This window comes from Aegilops tauschii, chromosome 6 (assembly GCF_002575655.3).
Source record: "Aegilops tauschii subsp. strangulata cultivar AL8/78 chromosome 6, Aet v6.0, whole genome shotgun sequence".
NCBI classification, from domain to species: Eukaryota; Viridiplantae; Streptophyta; class Magnoliopsida; order Poales; family Poaceae; genus Aegilops; species Aegilops tauschii.
Window position 1 is genome coordinate 50,350,982 of NC_053040.3, and position 17,698 is coordinate 50,368,679.

Below are 17,698 nucleotides of genomic sequence, written 5' to 3' on the forward strand. Positions count from 1 at the left end.
GGTTGAATGGCTGAGATAATTTGGATTCATCTAACTCGTGCTTTTATTGGTAGTGGTAGATAGTAGATAGATTGATCTTTGGGTGGAAGCCTTGGATTCGGCTTGCCGGATCAAACGATGACAATGTATCCCATGGTGTCACCTTCTTGGATGAAAGACATGCACTCCCTCCATCCCAAAATGTAAGACCATACATTTTTGATATAGTGTCAAAACTGATCTTACATTTTGGGATGGAGGAAGTGTCTCTTTGTGCATTACCTTTGGGGATGGATGTACACGACATCACGGTTGTAGGAGGCTAGTAGGAGATGCAAGTTGTTGGCATGATGGCTTGTGTGAAACAACCATAAAAAGTTCATTATTGAGGAAAAACAATCTGGCAGGGCTTTTGTAGTTGGCTCCATAATGTGTCAGATGGGTTTATGTGCTCTGGTTTTGTTGTGTCACACTAGAGTCGGAGAGGTCATGGCATCCTTTAGAAATTGATAGGTTACAACGGATTAGAGCAGATAAGCTATGCACATCTTTCCTTCGAAGCTCATCGTATGATGGCGTGTGGTCTATGGTGCCAGGGATCTAACTTGGCTCACCATTAATTTTTTTTATTTTGTTGATTATGTGTACATTTTTAGGGAAGTTGTAACTTTGTACAACTTTCAAGTGTATATAACTTCAGAAAATAATCCCTACAAAGAACTTCAGAAAATAAAAAAGGCAAGAAATCTGCGCATTATGTTTATGTGCTGTGGGCTTTCTTTTACTTTAGCTGTAGTGGGCTCTCTCTCTCTACCTAAAAGAAATGAGTTTTGGGTTGTCTCAACAAAAAAAAGAAATGAGTTTTCGGCTTCTATCTCACTGACGGCGTGACTCCTCTCGTCTGTCTGGTCAATCCACCACTTTCCCCATGAGCTGTGACGAGGGCGAGAGGAGTAGGCGCCGCCGCCGCCGCAGCTCCCGCTCGTCGGCGGCGCGGCCGCTGGAGGACGACAACCTCCTCTCCGAGATCCTCCTCCGCCTCCCACCAGATCCGTCCTCCCTCCCTCGTCTCCAAGCGCTGGCTCGGCCTCATCTCTGACCCCGGCTTCTCCCGCCGCTTCCTTCTCCACCACCGCCGCAACCCTCCTCTCCTCGGTTTCTTCGACCTTTTCAATTTCAAACCTGCAATGGACCCCCCCCCCCCCCCCCCCCCCCCCCCCCCCCCCCCCAATCGTGTCCCGGATGGCTACTTCTCCTTGTGCCGAAACGGCGAAAATGGCGACGGCATCTTCATGCCCTTGGGATCCCGCCATGGCCTCCTACTCATCTACCACTTAGCGCGGTACCAGCTCTTGGTGTGGGATCCCTTCAACGTCGACCTACACCGCCTAGCCGTTCCCCCGGAGTTCGATCGGCTGAAGGCCCTGTTCAACGGGGCGGTTTTTCGCGCCGCCGGAGACATTCAACACTTCCGGGTGGTCTTAGTAAGCACAGAGACAAACGAGCAGCAACATACATGGGCCATCGCCCGCGTTTACTCGACGGAGACTGCCATATGGGGTGATCGCATATCAACACCACTTCCATCCAAACTTCCCATCAAGAGTCATATGTACTTTAACATGGGTGTGCTAGTTGGGCATTCCCTTTACTGGTTGTTCAATGACAGATCGACAAAAACTCTACTATTGGATGGCATACTTGAGTTTGATTTGGAGAAGCAGATCCTAGCTGTGAAACCAGTACCAGTGGGTATTCCCAAGGAAAACATGTGCCGATTCCAGGTTATGCGGGCAGAGGGTGGTGGCCTTGGCATTCTCTTTCTGTCAAATTTCAGCGCCCAATTATGGAAGGTGGAGACCGATTGTGATGGTGCTGCTTCATGGGTGCTAGGAAGAACTGTTGAACTGGATAAGCTACTTTCCATTGATTCAAGGAAGAAGAGGAAATGGCACCAAAACATAGAGGGGTTTGCTGAGTACAATAATGTGCTGCTCCTACGGACACCTACCGACCTCTTCATGATCCAGCTTGAGCCACTGCAGTTCAAGAAAGTTTCCAAGACCAAGAAGTGGGCTCGCTATCATCCGTTTGAAAGTGTTTATGCTGCAGGTAATAGCATATGCGTTTACATTGTAGTAGGTATAACAAAATCAAGATAATATCTATAATTGGTTGATTAAATGCTGTTCACATCCTTTCGTGTTAAGCTAACAAGTGTAAGTTGTTCCATATAAATCGGTTCTTTTTGGATGTTTGTGTGGTGGTGTTCTATGCTGCTGGATGATCTCCTCAACATATAGCGATGGAGTCTTCTTTTTGGATGTTTGTGTGGCGGTGTTCTATGTGATGGTTATGATTTGGAAAGAATATCTTTTACTGTAGCTAACCAGTTCTGCTCTCTGGAGAGGTGATTCTACTCTATCGTGATTTGAGTTCCCTTAGTTGAAACCGGTTGTGAATCTCATTTGTCAAAAATAAAATAAAATTTAGCCATGCTCTTTTTTGCTATTCTCATACTCTTACTGTGGAGCGAGCTTAAGCATACTTCTCCCTTTAGGTTAGCTAATTGTCTGAGTGTGCATATTCTTCATTTTTATGGCAATAGTGAGTATTTATTGTTTCAAGAATATTCTCTTTCTTAGAGAGTAGGGGTTTTGTTTATCTACTCGGCATGATGTATCAAACCTGAGTTGTTTTCCTCAAATTACATATGTGAGTTTATCCAAATATCTCATGCCCAATAATCTGATACAACTGGTAGTATTAGTGCATAGCTGCAGTGCAGATGTTTCTCAAGATGAGATACATAATGGTTGGAATTTCCCCTTGTAGGAACGAGCATTGGTGGTGGACATGATGGAGCTAAACTTTTGCACAATACATAAGATGATTGATCAAATGGATATGCTATTGTGATGTATTAAATGAGGGAGTAAGCTTATCTTTTTAGTAGTAGCAGAATGGAATATTTCCCTTTCTTTTGCTTAATTGATATTTTCTGTTTACTTTTACTGGCTGCAACATTGCATTTGCTATTTTTGTGGCTACTACTCAAGTAATTGATACCCAACAATACCTGAGCATTTGGCTTCGAACTTCATTTATTAACTTGGGCCTATATAGATTGCAATTCATATTGCTGTTCATTTGGGATTGTTGTAATACCTAGTGCTCGGTTGCAATTATTGTACAATCTTAGCCTTGTAGGCAGTTTGCCTAAATATTTTATCAGCATATTTTTGTTTGTCATTCTAACTCACTTATGTAATCTCCTTCTAGTGTTTTTTTAGATGTTGATATTTTCTCGAGTTATGGACCGTCAATTGTATGATCGAAGGGTCCACATTCATCGAGGTTTTTATCCAATACCGATTAAAGGCGAGTGTAGTCAGCTGCCACTTGATAGATAAAGAAACAAATAATACCATGCTGGATTTTAATTTTCATAAAAGCATGACCGCAATGTCTAATAAAATGCAATAGTCTTCTGAAGGAAATAGATTTTAATGATCTTACTTGATACTCCCTCCGTTCCAAAATAGATGACCCAACTTTGTACTAAAGTTAGTACATCTGATTATTTTGGAACGGAGGGAGTATATCTGATTATTTTCAACATCTCTATAATATATTTTCGGGCGTCCAAACTAATTATGTGATATTGAAAACATGCAAAACATTCAAATAAATCTTACAAGTACAAGTTCGAGATAGTATTGAACTTATAATATTCTCATTATAATTTTTCACCCTTGATTTGTAACTGAATTCTACATATGAGATTTAAATCCAAAATGAGAACTGTTTACCTTATACTGTGTGAAGGTTCTATGTTTTTTTTCTCACAAACAACAGATAAATATGAATATATTTATTTTTGACCTTGGCTAGCTGGACTATGGTCTTCCCTGATACCATTGTTAAACCTATTTCAAAATTCACCTCGGATACATCCCTTCTCTTCTGTCCATTCAGACCACCCAGGCTTCATAGAGGTATTCCAACAAGCTCGGAGTCTCCCTTGCAAAAACTTTGACGGCAGAGGCACATCTCTTACAATTTCTAAAACATTAGAAGAGCCTTTCAAATCTGGAGCAGAAATCTTTCCCGCCTCTCGTTTCTTATTACAAATTGGAACATAGTCGTAAAAAGCAACTTTAGAGGAGTCATTAAAAAAATCACATTAAGCTCTACTGGAAATATAGTTGCACTATCAGATGAGTCCGCTTCGGAGATGTAAACTTGAAATCCTTTCATGCGGCGGCCAATAAAGCCTGTAGTTCCGTCTTTTTGGTGGATCTTGCTAATTACTCTCTTGAAGGTGAAACTAGGCCTACTGTGGAAGGACTTTGGTCTTTCTCTTCCTTTCTTAGTAGCAGAAGCTAATGTTAGGTGTTTAAATCATACGAAAACTGTGAGATACTAATGGTACAAACTTGTTGACCATCGTCGACATTGATTATTACTCCGCAGGTATTATCAAGAGTGCAGAGATAGCTTGTGGGGGAGGTAGGTTCTTCCATTCCGTGTTGCTGAGAATGAGATGCAGAAATGGCTTGTTGGGTGTTTCTGTGGTTTGCTCCCTCTTCGGACTATATAGCTATTGATTTTCATACAAAAAACTGGAAGATTTGAGTGATCTGGGTTGAAGAACAGAGAGAGAGGGCAGAGGCGATGAATGGGGAATTTTCTGGATCTCTACCGATCCATCTCTCTATTCTCTATCTATATTATATGTACATTTTACACTTGAGCCCTCTAGCAGATACATAAATATCAACTCACACCAACACTCCCCCTCAAGATGGGGCAAACACATCAGATAAACCCATCTTGCTACAAAAGATAGAGAACAACTTTTCTGGTAGACCTTTTGTTAGAACATCTGCTATCTGACTTGCTGAAGTCACGTATGGTACACAAACCACTCCTCGGTCCAGCTTCTCTTTGATGAAATGACGATCAACTTCAACATGTTTAGTACGATCGTGTTGCACCGGATTATTTGCAATATCAATTGCTGATTTGTTATCATAGTAAAGCATCAAAGGCTTACTATGACATAACCTCAGCTCTGTTAGAAGAATCTGTAGCCATAATAGCTCACATAGGCCATGTGCCATGGATCTAAACTCAGCCTCAGCAGTTGACCTAGCTACAACATTTTGTTTTTTACTTCGCCAAGAGACTAAATTTCCGCCAACAAATACACAATAGCCAGAAGTGGATCGCCGATCATCTAGGGAACCAGCCCAGTCCGCATCTGTATAACACTCAACTTGTAAATTCCCTTGCTTTGTATAGAGAAGACCTTTCCCTGGACACCCTTTAAGGTACCGTAGGATTCTATTAACAGCATCCAGGTGAGCCGTTCTTGGGTTATGCATGAATTGACTCACAACGCTTACGGCAAATGCAATATCGGGACGAGTGTGGGAGAGATAAATTAATTTACCCACAAGTCTCTGGTAGCGCTCTCTATTAACAGGATTCCCTACATCACTACTTAATCTGTGATTCTGTTCAATGGGAGTAGCAGCTGGTTTTGAACCGTACATGCCAGTTTCTTTGAGCAGGTCTAAGATGTACTTCCTTTGTGTTAGAAATATACCTTTTTTGCTACGCAGGACTTCTATACCAAGGAAGTACCTCAAGTGTCCTAGATCCTTCACTTCAAACTCTTGTGCAAGATGATGCTTCAGGCCAGCAATTTCCTCGGTATCATTGCCTGTCATCACAATATCATCGACGTAAACTATCAAGATTGCTACCTTGTTATTGGAATGTTTATAGAACAATGTGTGGTCAGCATTGCTCTGTCGATAGCCTCTTTTCAACATAGCTTGTCTAAAACGATCGAACCATGCCCTTGGTGATTGTTTCAACCCATACAAGGAACGATGTAGGCGTAGTACTTTTCCTGTATTACGACTGGACTCAAAACCTGGTGGAATTTGCATATACACCTCTTCATGAAGATCGCCATGAAGAAATGCATTTTTTACATCCATCTGGTAGATGCTCCAATCAAAATTAACTGCACAAGATATGAGAGTCCTCACAGAGCTCATCTTTGCCACAGGTGCAAAGGTTTCATCATAGTCTATGCCATAAGTCTGAGTGTACCCCTTGGCTACAAGGCGTGCTTTGTATCTATCTATCTTACCCTCTGGGGTGTGCTTAATAGTAAACACCCATTTGCATCCCACCGGTTGCTTACCTGGAGGTAGATTCACGAGCTCCCAAGTTTTGTTTTTCTCCAATGCTCTCATCTCATCCAGCATTGCTTCCTTCCATTTTGGGTCTTCCAAGGCTACTTTCCAGTTATTTGGTATAGAAACAAGATCTACAGAAGCAATAAAACTTTGGAGGGATGGACTACAATATTTGTAGGAGATGTAATTGGCTATATCATGTTTGTAGTCTTTAAGATATCCTGGTGTGTTTCGAGTTCTAGTTGGTCTTTGCAAGGCAATAGGTAAGTTGTCTACAGGAGTAGAAAGTTGATTATCACTCTGCCCTGATGTGCTAGTAGGAGCTACAGAATTAGAAGGCATAGTATTGGTACCTGGGCCCTCACGCATTTGAGACTCCTCACCTTGAGATGGAAGTGATAAGTGTCCAGTGACATCGCCCTCGTCTCCATGACAAGAGTTATCATCGCTAACACCATCATTCGCCTCTCCCTGATTTTGAGTGTTATCAGTAGACAGAGAATCACCTAAAGTGGGAGCAAGAACAAGGACAGGCCCTTCACTTCCCCTTTCTTGCTCCTCATCAGGAGGTGACAAGGAAATACCAGACCCAACATTTGACCCATAATACGGTTCATTTTCACGGAAAGTTACATCCATGCTCACAAAAAAACGATGCTCTGAAGGACACCAGCATCTATAGCCCTTTTTTGAGGGGGAATAACCCATAAACACACATTTTAGAGCACGGGGATCTAATTTCCCAACCGAATTTCTATAGTCATGCACAAAACAAACACTCCCAAAGACCTTTGGAGGAACCACAAATTCATTAGAATTTAAAAGACATTCAGCAGGAGTTTTGTAACCTAAAACACGAAGAGGCATGCGATTTATCAAGTAAGTTGCAGTTTTAATTGCCTCACCCCAAAGGAATTTGGGCACATTCATTGTAAACATCAATGAACGTGCAACTTCGAGCAAATGTCTATTTTTACGTTCAGCAACACCATTTTGCTCTGGTGTATTGACACATGATGTCTGATGTTCAATACCATTCAAAGCAAGAAACAATTCAAACTCATGATTAACATATTCAGTACCATTGTCTGTACGTAGAATTTTAACAGTAGTTGCATGCTGATTTTTAATAAGGGCACACAAGTCTTTGAAAACAGATAATACATCACTCTTATGCTTCAGAAGATAAAGCCAAGTGTATCGACTAAAGCAATCAATAAAGGTCACAAACCACCGGTGCCCGGAAACTGAGTGAACCTCACAGGGTCCCCACACATCAGAGTGAATTCTTTCAAATGGTTTTTCACTTCTAAGACCAATACTAGGATAAGAGCCCCTAGTATGTTTAGCTAGTTCACAAGCATCACATACTAGTGCCTCTTTAGGACATAACTTAAATAAAGCAGGATAAACGCGGGATAAAACAGCAAAAGAAGGGTGTCCAAGCCTGCGGTGATGCAACAATAACTCCTGACAGGAAGACAAACATGATGCAAGAGCCACTTCATCACTTCCATCATCAAGATAATAAAGTCCTTCATGCTCGGTCCCAGTCCCCAATTGTTTCCCAGTCCCTAGCTCCTGAAAAGCACAACAAGTAGGATCAAACCAACTTCTACAGTTATGAGATTTATCGATAGAGCTAACAGATAATAGGTTAACTGGAAGCTTGGGAACGTGTAGAACATGAGGTAAAGACAATGACTTGGTGCACCGGATGGATCCACGCCCCGCAATAGGCACCATGGATCCATCTGCTACACGGACTTTGTCTTTACCTGAACAAGGTGTATAAGATACAAACAGGTTTGAATCCCCTGTCATATGATTTGTAGCTCCTGTATCAATAATCCAAGGTTTTGATTTGGTGCTGGTGTTTGCTTGACAAAGGTTCATACCTTGGTGAGAAGTGGCAATTAGATTGGAATCAACCTTAGAAGTGCCTTGGGAGGAAGATGAGCTTTCTGAGAGTTTAAGCTTGGAGTTGAACTCTTCAAGAGCTCGTACATCTACCACTGGTGGCTCCCGTAGAGACGCGGTTAGGTTAGCCTGCCTTCTATTCACACTCTGAACTCCCCCTGTCCGAGATTTTCCTTTTTCCCACCATGATGGATATCCATGCAGCTCGAAACATCCAACCTTTGTGTGTCCTTTTCTTTTACAGTGATCACAAAACAACTTGTTTTTTTCTATCTTGCCAAAGGGCCTGGGAGTATGGCGGTATTGCATAGATAAAGCCGCACGGTCATCTCCACATTTTAGATCCTCCTCCTTGGGTTGAGCCAACCGGGTTTCTTCCTCGAGCACACTGGAAATAATATCATCAAGACTGGGCCATTCTGGTTGAGAGAATATGAGTTGTCGTCGAAGGTTAAGCTCCTGATTTAGTCCATCTAGAAACAGCTTGGCCACAATTGTCTCAAACCATTTGTGATGAATGGCCAGATCTTTCTTGTCAACTGGTTGAAAAGGATGATAATAGTGCAGATCCCTGTATAGCCGTTTCAATTCCCCAGCATATTCTGTTACAGACTTTGTACCCTGATTTAGATGAACTAATTCCTCCATAATGCGGGTTGCCTGCATTTTGTTTGATTTCCCAGCGAATTGCTTCTCCAAAGCGGTCCATACTTCAGACACAGTTGACATTATTTCGACTTGTTGTCGCACTACTGGATCCATGCTTCCCAACAACCATACTAAAACTCTATCATTGATCTGTCTTGTGTGAGTATCACCACTTTTCTGCTTTTTCTTCATCATCTACAAGTAGGTTCTCATAGCCATGAGAACTCAGTATCAATTGAGCATGGCGTGCCCAACTGACATAGTTGCCAGGACCTGATAACCTCACTGGATTTGGTTCCAGGGCATACTTAACTGTCTCTGGGACTGCTTTAAGCTGCTGCTGCTCAAGCAATTTACTGAATATTTCATACATTTTTTCTATACTTGAATCCCCTGATTTATCCTTAGTTTGCTCTGACATTTTCAATGCAAAAGCACACCCCAAGCACACTCAACAATTGTATTAAAGTTCACCACGGCAGTTGCTAATTTGTTGTAGCCTGTAGCACACTAGTCTGATTTAACTTGGCCTCTCCTCTGTTTGTGATGGAGACCTCACGCAAGAAAATATGTGCCAAATAAAAAACTTGGAGATGAACCAGCGGCTTGATAGGTACCAGAAAGAAGTAGGACAGCACTTTGGGGATGAAGTTGACCACGTCGCAAACCACTTGACACCAAACCAGAGCAGCGCTACAGACCTATGTCCGGGTCCAGCGGCGGTGGTGCAGCACCTCACTCCGGCGGACTGCAGAGGGGATGAAGACAGGGACGCGGACAGACCACAACACCACACACGACAGCAACGACCGCAAGCTCCAGACTACGGCGACACAGCACCTCGTCGGCGGCCAATCTGCGCTCAAAATTGCAGGGAGAGCGCAAAGGAACGAACCTGCTCCGATGCCATATTGATTTTCATACAAAAAACTGGAAGATTTGAGTGATCTGGGTTGAAGAACAGAGAGAGAGGGCAGAGGCGATGAATGGGGAATTTTCTGGATCTCTACCGATCCATCTCTCTATTCTCTATCTATATTATATGTACATTTTACACTTGAGCCCTCTAGCAGATACATAAATATCAACTCACACCAACAATAGCACACACTGGTTAACTGTGCATGGGCTTGTAGGAATTTAACCGCGTAATTCGCTAATCCGCATCTATTATGTCATGTTGAACTTTTATCTGGCCCTTGCTAATGAATGTTGAATGTTGAACTGCAACTGCAACTGCTTGCCTGCCTGGTACCACTTTTCTTTTTCTTTTACCTTGGGATGCCTCGTTTCTGGTACTGCTTCCCTTTTCTTTTTCTTTGGTATGTGGTGTCAGGACCCTTACTTATTCCTCTGTTGTCTCTGGCCCTCCGTAATTATGTGTCGTAGCTAAATAAATCCCCTTCAGTTCGTTGCTTACTTGTTCCCTATCTGAATTCCTCTGAAATCTTGAGCATCTCTGGCCCCAATTAGTTCGGAGCATGACATGTGCTGACTGAAAGAAGCGTCTTTGCTCCAGTCCATGTTGCTGCGACACCAGTTATCTCTGTTGTGGGGTCTGCATGCCGTGATCCATTTTTTATGACATGCCGCTACTCTTGGCCCTAGAGCCCTTGATGGTGTCGGTCTGTCTCTAGTTGTTGCGCCGTTAGATAATCTGTTTGTGTATTGCAAGTTGTACCGCAGGTGTCGCCCACTCACCGTCAACTGAGAAATACACAGACTAGAGCTGCCAAAAGAGCTGCAAGCGCCCGTCCTTCCTACGGTCGCCGGCGGCAGTAGTGCTGAAGAAATCCAGGTCAAAGTGCTGGTCTGCCCGCGACAGACAGCTGATTCCTTTTTGGTTACAAAAAAATCTCTCCTCTCTGCATTTAGTCAATGTGCCCCTCTGACATGTCACAAGAGGTTCCATTCATAATACGAAGGTTTCATTCATGGTGTCAGACTTCATCAGAAGGAAAAAAATCGTTGGTTAATCCTGTCGCATATATTGTTTTTTTAACTGCTGTCGCATATATTGTTGACAAAATCATTAGTGTCTCTACTTGCTTAAGCTGAAGTTTCTTATACTAACCCAAATGCAAGCATGCAAAATTGCAAATGCAGAAGAAACAGAGTACATCAGGTCATAACTCGGATCATTGGTTATTTTCCTTACTAGTCCTGATAAAAAGCTGGATGTTTTATCAACGTGCAGTGGGTGCACAAACATCTGCCTGGTATTCATTCTGAACTCTGGAGTTCATGTGAACACTGCTGCAAAAGAGGAAGTGCTTGGAGATACATCCGGCTTTTGAGTTGGTGGTAGCTAATATTTTGTTGTAATGTTGGAGCATATTAAGTTTTGATGCTTCTCATGGTACTCTGATGATCTTCGTCACTCGAGTTCGTCTGTACCGTTGCATGTTACTGTCAGTTACTTTTGAGCAGGAAAAACAACAAGTTTAGTCTTGCTTTCCATTTTCTGATAGTACTGATGTTCATATAAAAATATGCCATGTTTTTTAAGATTGTGTGTACTCCTATTTGATAGTACATCATTTTTAGCCTGTTGCCTTAACTACATTTGCGTATCAAAATATGATCGAATAGCTCACATTATATTTTGTTTGCAAAAAAAAGTCACATTAGTTTGTAGATACCTAAAGCTTTTGTATTCTGAGATATAATAGTTTGCACCAAATTGCTATATGGATTGTTGTTCACTGAATCACTGGTAGTTGCTCCATTTCACAGTAGAATTTTTTATACTATTTCTGAAGAAAAACAGATAGTATCGAAAGCACTTGCCCAGCCATGTGTATCCCTGCCTGAGAGCAGGCATAGGCAGCAACAAATCAAAATGGGAGGAAGTAGGGGCCTAATTGTTTTCTATCAGTCACCATCTTGTATTTACCTCTACTTATACTAATCCTTAAGGAAACAGAACGATATGCTACAAGTTATTACCAGTCCTTTTGCATCTATCTATACTACTCCCTCCGTTCCAAATTACTTGTCGTGGTTTTAGTTCAAATTTGAACTAAAACCACGACGAGTAATTTGGAATGGAGGGAGTACTACATAAAGCAAAAGAAGCGAAGAAGAAGGGAAAAAAGAGGAAAAGCTGACAAAGTGCATCAGTAGCTTGCAAGCAAGGAACAATGGAGAGATGCTTTAATCTGGGGAGAGAGAGAAAAGCAAAGCAACGTATGTAGCTCTCAGCACCATCTATCTATCGATCTGCCATAGCATTCACGGCTACTCCCAAAGCCGGAGCTCTGCTGCCACGGCATCAAATCATCTTCAATTTCGAGCAAGGAGACACCACTATACCAGGTAACATATTTCTCTGTGCATATGAATAGGCACGCATATATATAATTGATGCTGCTGCTTCTGTTTTTGTGGTGTCAGATATCAGAAACATTTGTGTGGAGCCGAGTAGCTAGTAATGTAATCTGCAGGCGATGGGTTAGATATGTATGCCCAACCATCATGGTTTTCTTCTGCTGCTGGTAATAGTATTGGCTACTACTTCCTTTGGAGAAGATCAAAATGGTTCGTCCAGACAAACTGGTCAGTACCTCTCTCCTTTGCTAACCTCGTGGACTGGGAGTTATTTTTCTCTTATATAATAATAGTTTGTCCAAAACTTGATTTTGTTCATATGTGTGCACCATGCTGGTAATCGGCCACACTGCAACACTCAGGCACCTAACATCCAACATTACCAAAGTGCACCTGTTTTCTTTCTTTTCTTTTTTTCTAAGCTACACACAACAACACACACTCTAGCGGTATATACAAATCAGTTATTTTGAGCATTTATAGATTACTTCAGTTTATTTTTAAACTTCCAGAATGGATTTATCGTCATATCTGACAATTGTTCATTACTACAGTATGCAGACGGTCTTGATGACGCCCCCGGAAATCTGCTTGATTTTCTGTTGCACTTAGAGTACACTCGTAGAACTAAATCATTCTTCTTTGGTGGCTGGTTCGGCCATGGTGTAGGAGCCTCTGCTGTTCTTAGAGCTACAGCTGAACTCCTGAAATCCGGAAGAAGTAATCCTGACACGAGGGAGCAATTTGGAAAAATTATCCATGTAGATTGCTCTCTATGGAAAAATAGAAGAGCTATGCAGAGGGCAATCATGGAGGAGTTAAACCTTGGCCATTTAATGCCCATCTTTGATAAGCAGGATGAGGATGATGATTTTAGAGGAAAAGATGTTTGCTCTAGAGTAGAGATACCAAGCATTGCAAGTGAGATCAATGCGTCTCTTGGAAACGGAAGATTTCTAATGATTGTTCATTATGGGGGAGAAGAAGACATTGATCTGGTAGAGTGTGGCATTCCTAATCCTGAATTTGGACCCTATGCTTGGAAAGCTGTTATGGAGCGGCCATGCAAGATTTCAGCTCCCAGACAGAAAGGGGAATTTAAAGTCCAGTCTTGATTTTTTCAAAAGATTGATTTATATCCTCATAAAGTTGGTTCCAATGAACTACTGCATCATTTATTTCACAAAGAAGCCGCTGAAGTGATTGGTTACACCGGCATGGATGAGGTCAGCCCAACAATAGCTTTGGATTGCTTTTTGTACTCAATGTTCCTGATATATCAACGATGGAGGCCTATCAGTGTTGACTATGATTGGGGCACTCATGCTTGCAACCACTGGATATGTGATGGCATGCTTCAAGGGGACAGAGCCTACAAGGTTGGCAGTGCATTGTATGGAGTGATACAGATGGCGGCAAAATTTCGTGTTTTGACCCTTTTGGCGTATAAAATCAGGATCTGACCCTGGTTTGGAAAAAATTCGAGATTTGACCCTTTTGCTACCGCCGGAGGACCTGGCAGTAGCGTTCTACAGGCTACCGCCGCCCCTCCTGGCGGTAGGTTCCCTGATGTTGTCTGCCAGTTAACCGCCGCCCGTACACGTGACGAAGGACCTACCGCCGCGGGCCCTGGCGGTAGGCTATTGCAACCTACCGCCGGGATGTCTGGCGGTAGGGTCCTGGATAAGGTTGTGAGGGCTGGGGCTGTGCTGCTCCCCCACCCACTCATTCACCCATCCCTCTTTCGAGCTCTCACTCTCTCCCCCTCTTCTCCCCCACCCAAGCACCCACTAGATTCCCCTCCATTGCTTGAGGTTTGTCTGGTGGATCGTGGGCATTTGCATCACCCAAGGTATCTCTCCCATTCCCCCTTCATTTGGTTGGTTCAAATCATGCATTTTGCTCATTTTGTTGGAAACCCTAGTTCATGGTTTTGTTGTGGTGAAATCAATGTATATGATGCATTTAGGGTAATGTTTGTGCTATGACAATGTATTGTGTCACTAGCCTTGTTTGGGTAGTAAGAAATATCATTTAGGGTTTTGTTAGGGTTAGGTTTAATGATATGGTTAGGGTTAAGGTTATGGTTAGGGTTAAGGTTATGCTTAAGTAAATGCCTATATCATGAACGTTATATTAGTTACCTCTCAAATTGTAGCTCGATCTAGTCCTAGGGTTATAGCTTTCGGCAAGAGACGGTTAGGATTTTTCCCTTGGATGACCGTTATAGTAATCCCTCGACTTGTAGGATGGGATCGATCATCTTTGTTGAGACTTCTGCGGAGGCGGCGGCGAAGCATGAACGTATAGTCATTGAGGAAAAGATGGACTTGTGGGTCAAAGCTGTCGATGCATTGAATGCGGCTTGTAGAGATTTTTCAAAGTATTATGTGTCGAAGTGCGACGATGACAAAGTTAAGTTATACCAAGCTAAAGAGAAAAACATAAGCAATCTCAAGAAGGAAGAGAAAATTCATAGATGCGCTTTTGCAAGGCAAATTGCATTGTGTGAAACAAGGGATGAAGTGAATGAGATGGACTTTAACAACCCTGGCCAGATCATTGACTGGCTAGTTAGGCAACCATCATCAGCGATACCTAGTCGGGCATCTCGTTGGGCTTAGGTCCGTGAAAGAAATGATGTCATTTGTTGCAACCCGGGGCCATATGACAAAGATGTTGTTGATGGACTAATAGAGGGGGTTGAAACACATGATGTTGTAGTGTCATTTGGACTGTAATGGCATGTACCCTTATCATTTATGTATCGTATGTCATTTGAACAAGTGAGAACATTATGTAACCCAGGTCATTATAAATAAGTTATGCTTTGTGTTTGTATTGACTTTTGGTTTGAGTTGAGTTTTGGTTTGTTCCATTTCATGTAGCATGGAAAACAAGACCCTGGAGATGATGAAGAAAGCATATGAGAAGTGTTGTGACATTGCATCTATCAGTCTGGCGGTAGATCATGAGAAGATTGTAGCGGAGCGACAACTTGGTATCAAGAGGGAGCTTGAAGAATGGTTCAAGAGCAATGATGAGGAAAATGCGGCCATGATGGATTTCAACAAGTATCCTTTGATGGAGGAACCTTCTGATCTTACAGAGAAAAAAGTTTTCCGGAGGCTTGTGAAAGAAAAACAGAAGATCCTTAATGAGCTGCACGAGATGGAATATGCTTGCATACATTCTTTGGCAACGGAGATCTTTTTCTCTATGAGCAAAGAAGAATTGCGCGAGCTGGTCTTGAGAAAACCCGGACAGGTTATTGGATGGGCAATCACACAAGGCATGTCAGAGATTCCTGAACGCCGTGCTCGATGGGCCTGGTTCGGCGAAACGAAAGGTGTGTTGGAGAATTGGGCGGGATCGTCGGATTTTCAACTGAAGCCTAATCCTGATCGTGACTCACAAATTAAACGTCTTATATGGTTTAAATCTTTTTTTCCGTTGTAGAAAATGTATGCTCGAGCTTGAGCTTCTAGTTTGAACTCATGTTATTCGAATCACTAGATGTTTTAAGTCATTTGAACAAGTGTCTTTTGTGGATGTAATGAACTATGCTCAGTTATGTATGTCTTTGCTACTCGGTCATTTCTGGATGTCATTTGTGGATGCTTAATTTATAGAATTTTCTAAGAAATGGAAAGGCAAAGGGCTACGAAAGAAAGGGAAAGGGACAGGGATCAGAACCCTACCGCCATGAACCCTGGTGGTAGGCTGGCCAACCCTACCGCAGATAAATTGGCCGATTTGGTCACAGGACATGCAGCAGAGCACGCCGTAGGGTGGCCAACCCTACCGCCATGAACCCTGGCGGTAGGGTGGCCAACCCTACCGCTGAAAACGTGTCCGGTTTGGTCACAGGACAGGCAGCAGAGCAGGCCGTATGGTGGCCCACCCTACCGCTGAAAATGTGGCCGGTTTGGTCATAGGACAGGCAACAGAGCAGGCCGTAGGGTGGCCAACCCTACCGCCATGGACCTTGGTGGTAGGGTGGCCAACCCTACCGCGGAACAGGGGACCATTTCGGTCATAGGAGATTTCGCCACCCTACCGCCACGACCTCTGGCGGTAGGGTTTCATATCCTACCGCCAAGACGTCTGGCGGTAGGGTGCAAAGCATAGCAGAGTTTGCTCTGTTTTTCTTCTCCATCATTTCAAGACTAGTCAAGTCAGAACAACAACACAACAAAATATAGTTCATGGCATAGTTTCATCAAAAGTTTCACAAATCGAAGACATAGTTCATGACAGGTTTCAGAAATAAAGCACATAGTTCATGATAGGTTTCACAAATCAAAGACACACTTCATCACATGTTTCTCGAATCGAAGGCATAGTTCATGACTAGTTTTTTGAAATGAAGGCCTTATTGGGTCACACGAGGCCATTTTCCTTTCTTGTCGCGTGCCTCGTCCTCCTATTGGGCTTCACGAGCCCTTGCAAGCTTTCTTGCTCTCTCCTCTTGACGAGCAATCTTCTCCTTGCGTGCCCTCTCCTCCTCACACTTCTTTCGCTCCATCTTCTCCTTTTCATGACGCTCTTCATCAAAGCCTCTTTGAAATGCTTCTTCAAACAACCACTGCCTCCTTAGACAATCTCGATGTTGATCTTTCTTAACATCTTCTGGCACATCTTGATTTATCCATGTGAAGTACTTACAAAGCGGAGGCGGCGACTACGTACGAATAAAGAACAAATGTGGTCATTACTAAGATAGGTTCAAGTTGTAGCAATGGTTGAATACTATTTGAACTTGATCAACTTACCGGCGACACATCATAGGCGTGAGCTGGAGGAGGACGATCATAGGCATAGTTGGGACAAAACAAAATATCTTCGTCCTTCCGTCCATGATTTCTTGCGGTCGGTGGATACCTTAACTTTGCAAACATCTCCACACCAACATGATGGAGTTCTCATATCTTTGTCCTTCATCTTATCCAACTCGACGTTTGTCCACTTGTCCGGCATGTCCTCGCGGTTAGCACATGGGGACCTCGTCATGGAACCGGAAGAAGCCATGCCTATAAAGAAAAATTTGGTTGTTAGTAAAGTAAAATAACATGTATATATGCAAGAAAAACAAATAACAAGACCGAATTAAGCCAATAAATTTAAGTACCGTTCACATTATTTCAACCATCCGGGTTAAGAAATATGTCAATAGGCCTTCCTCTATGAACCCTTCTCGTCCTAAGACCACGTCCACCGGCTCCTCTAAGAGTCGACCGTCCCCCCGCCCTCTTATAGTGTCTCCTCGTCCACTACCGTCAAGATTCGTCCGTCCTCCAAGCGCACCACTACTACCTCCTCGTCCACTACCACTCCTACCTCCTCGTGTGCCACCGGTACCTCCTCTGTGGGCACTAGTTTGACTAGTGGGATCCGGAGTGTTGGCATCGGTCCGTGGCTTATTGGTGCATTTCCTAACATTGTGTCCCGGCTCGTCACATTGACCACAACTGTTGATGTACGGTGCCTCCATGAAATGGCCGCTACCAAATTGTTTCATTCCGGTGTATCTAGCTAGATCATCCATGTGACCCCTAAACCTCTTCTTTCTTCTTCTTCCCTTTGTAGGCACCATGAGTTCG

At 43.0% G+C, this 17,698-nt stretch overlaps 1 protein-coding gene and 2 long non-coding RNA genes across 4 annotated transcripts in view; 2 read left to right on the plus strand and 1 right to left on the minus strand.

Moving 5' to 3' along the window:
- The window catches only part of LOC109731522 (uncharacterized), a 247,867-nt gene that overhangs the window by 32,483 nt on the left and 197,686 nt on the right, over positions 1-17,698 (plus strand). The window lies entirely within an intron of this gene.
- Positions 1,208-3,144, plus strand: LOC120967342 (uncharacterized). Its single transcript, XR_012187118.1, has 2 exons — positions 1,208-2,091; positions 2,815-3,144. It is a non-coding gene; the product is annotated as an uncharacterized lncRNA (long non-coding RNA).
- Positions 7,321-9,812, minus strand: LOC109768217 (uncharacterized). Its single transcript, XR_012187119.1, has 2 exons — positions 8,096-9,812; positions 7,321-7,778 (listed from the first exon to the last, which is right to left on the minus strand). It is a non-coding gene; the product is annotated as an uncharacterized lncRNA (long non-coding RNA).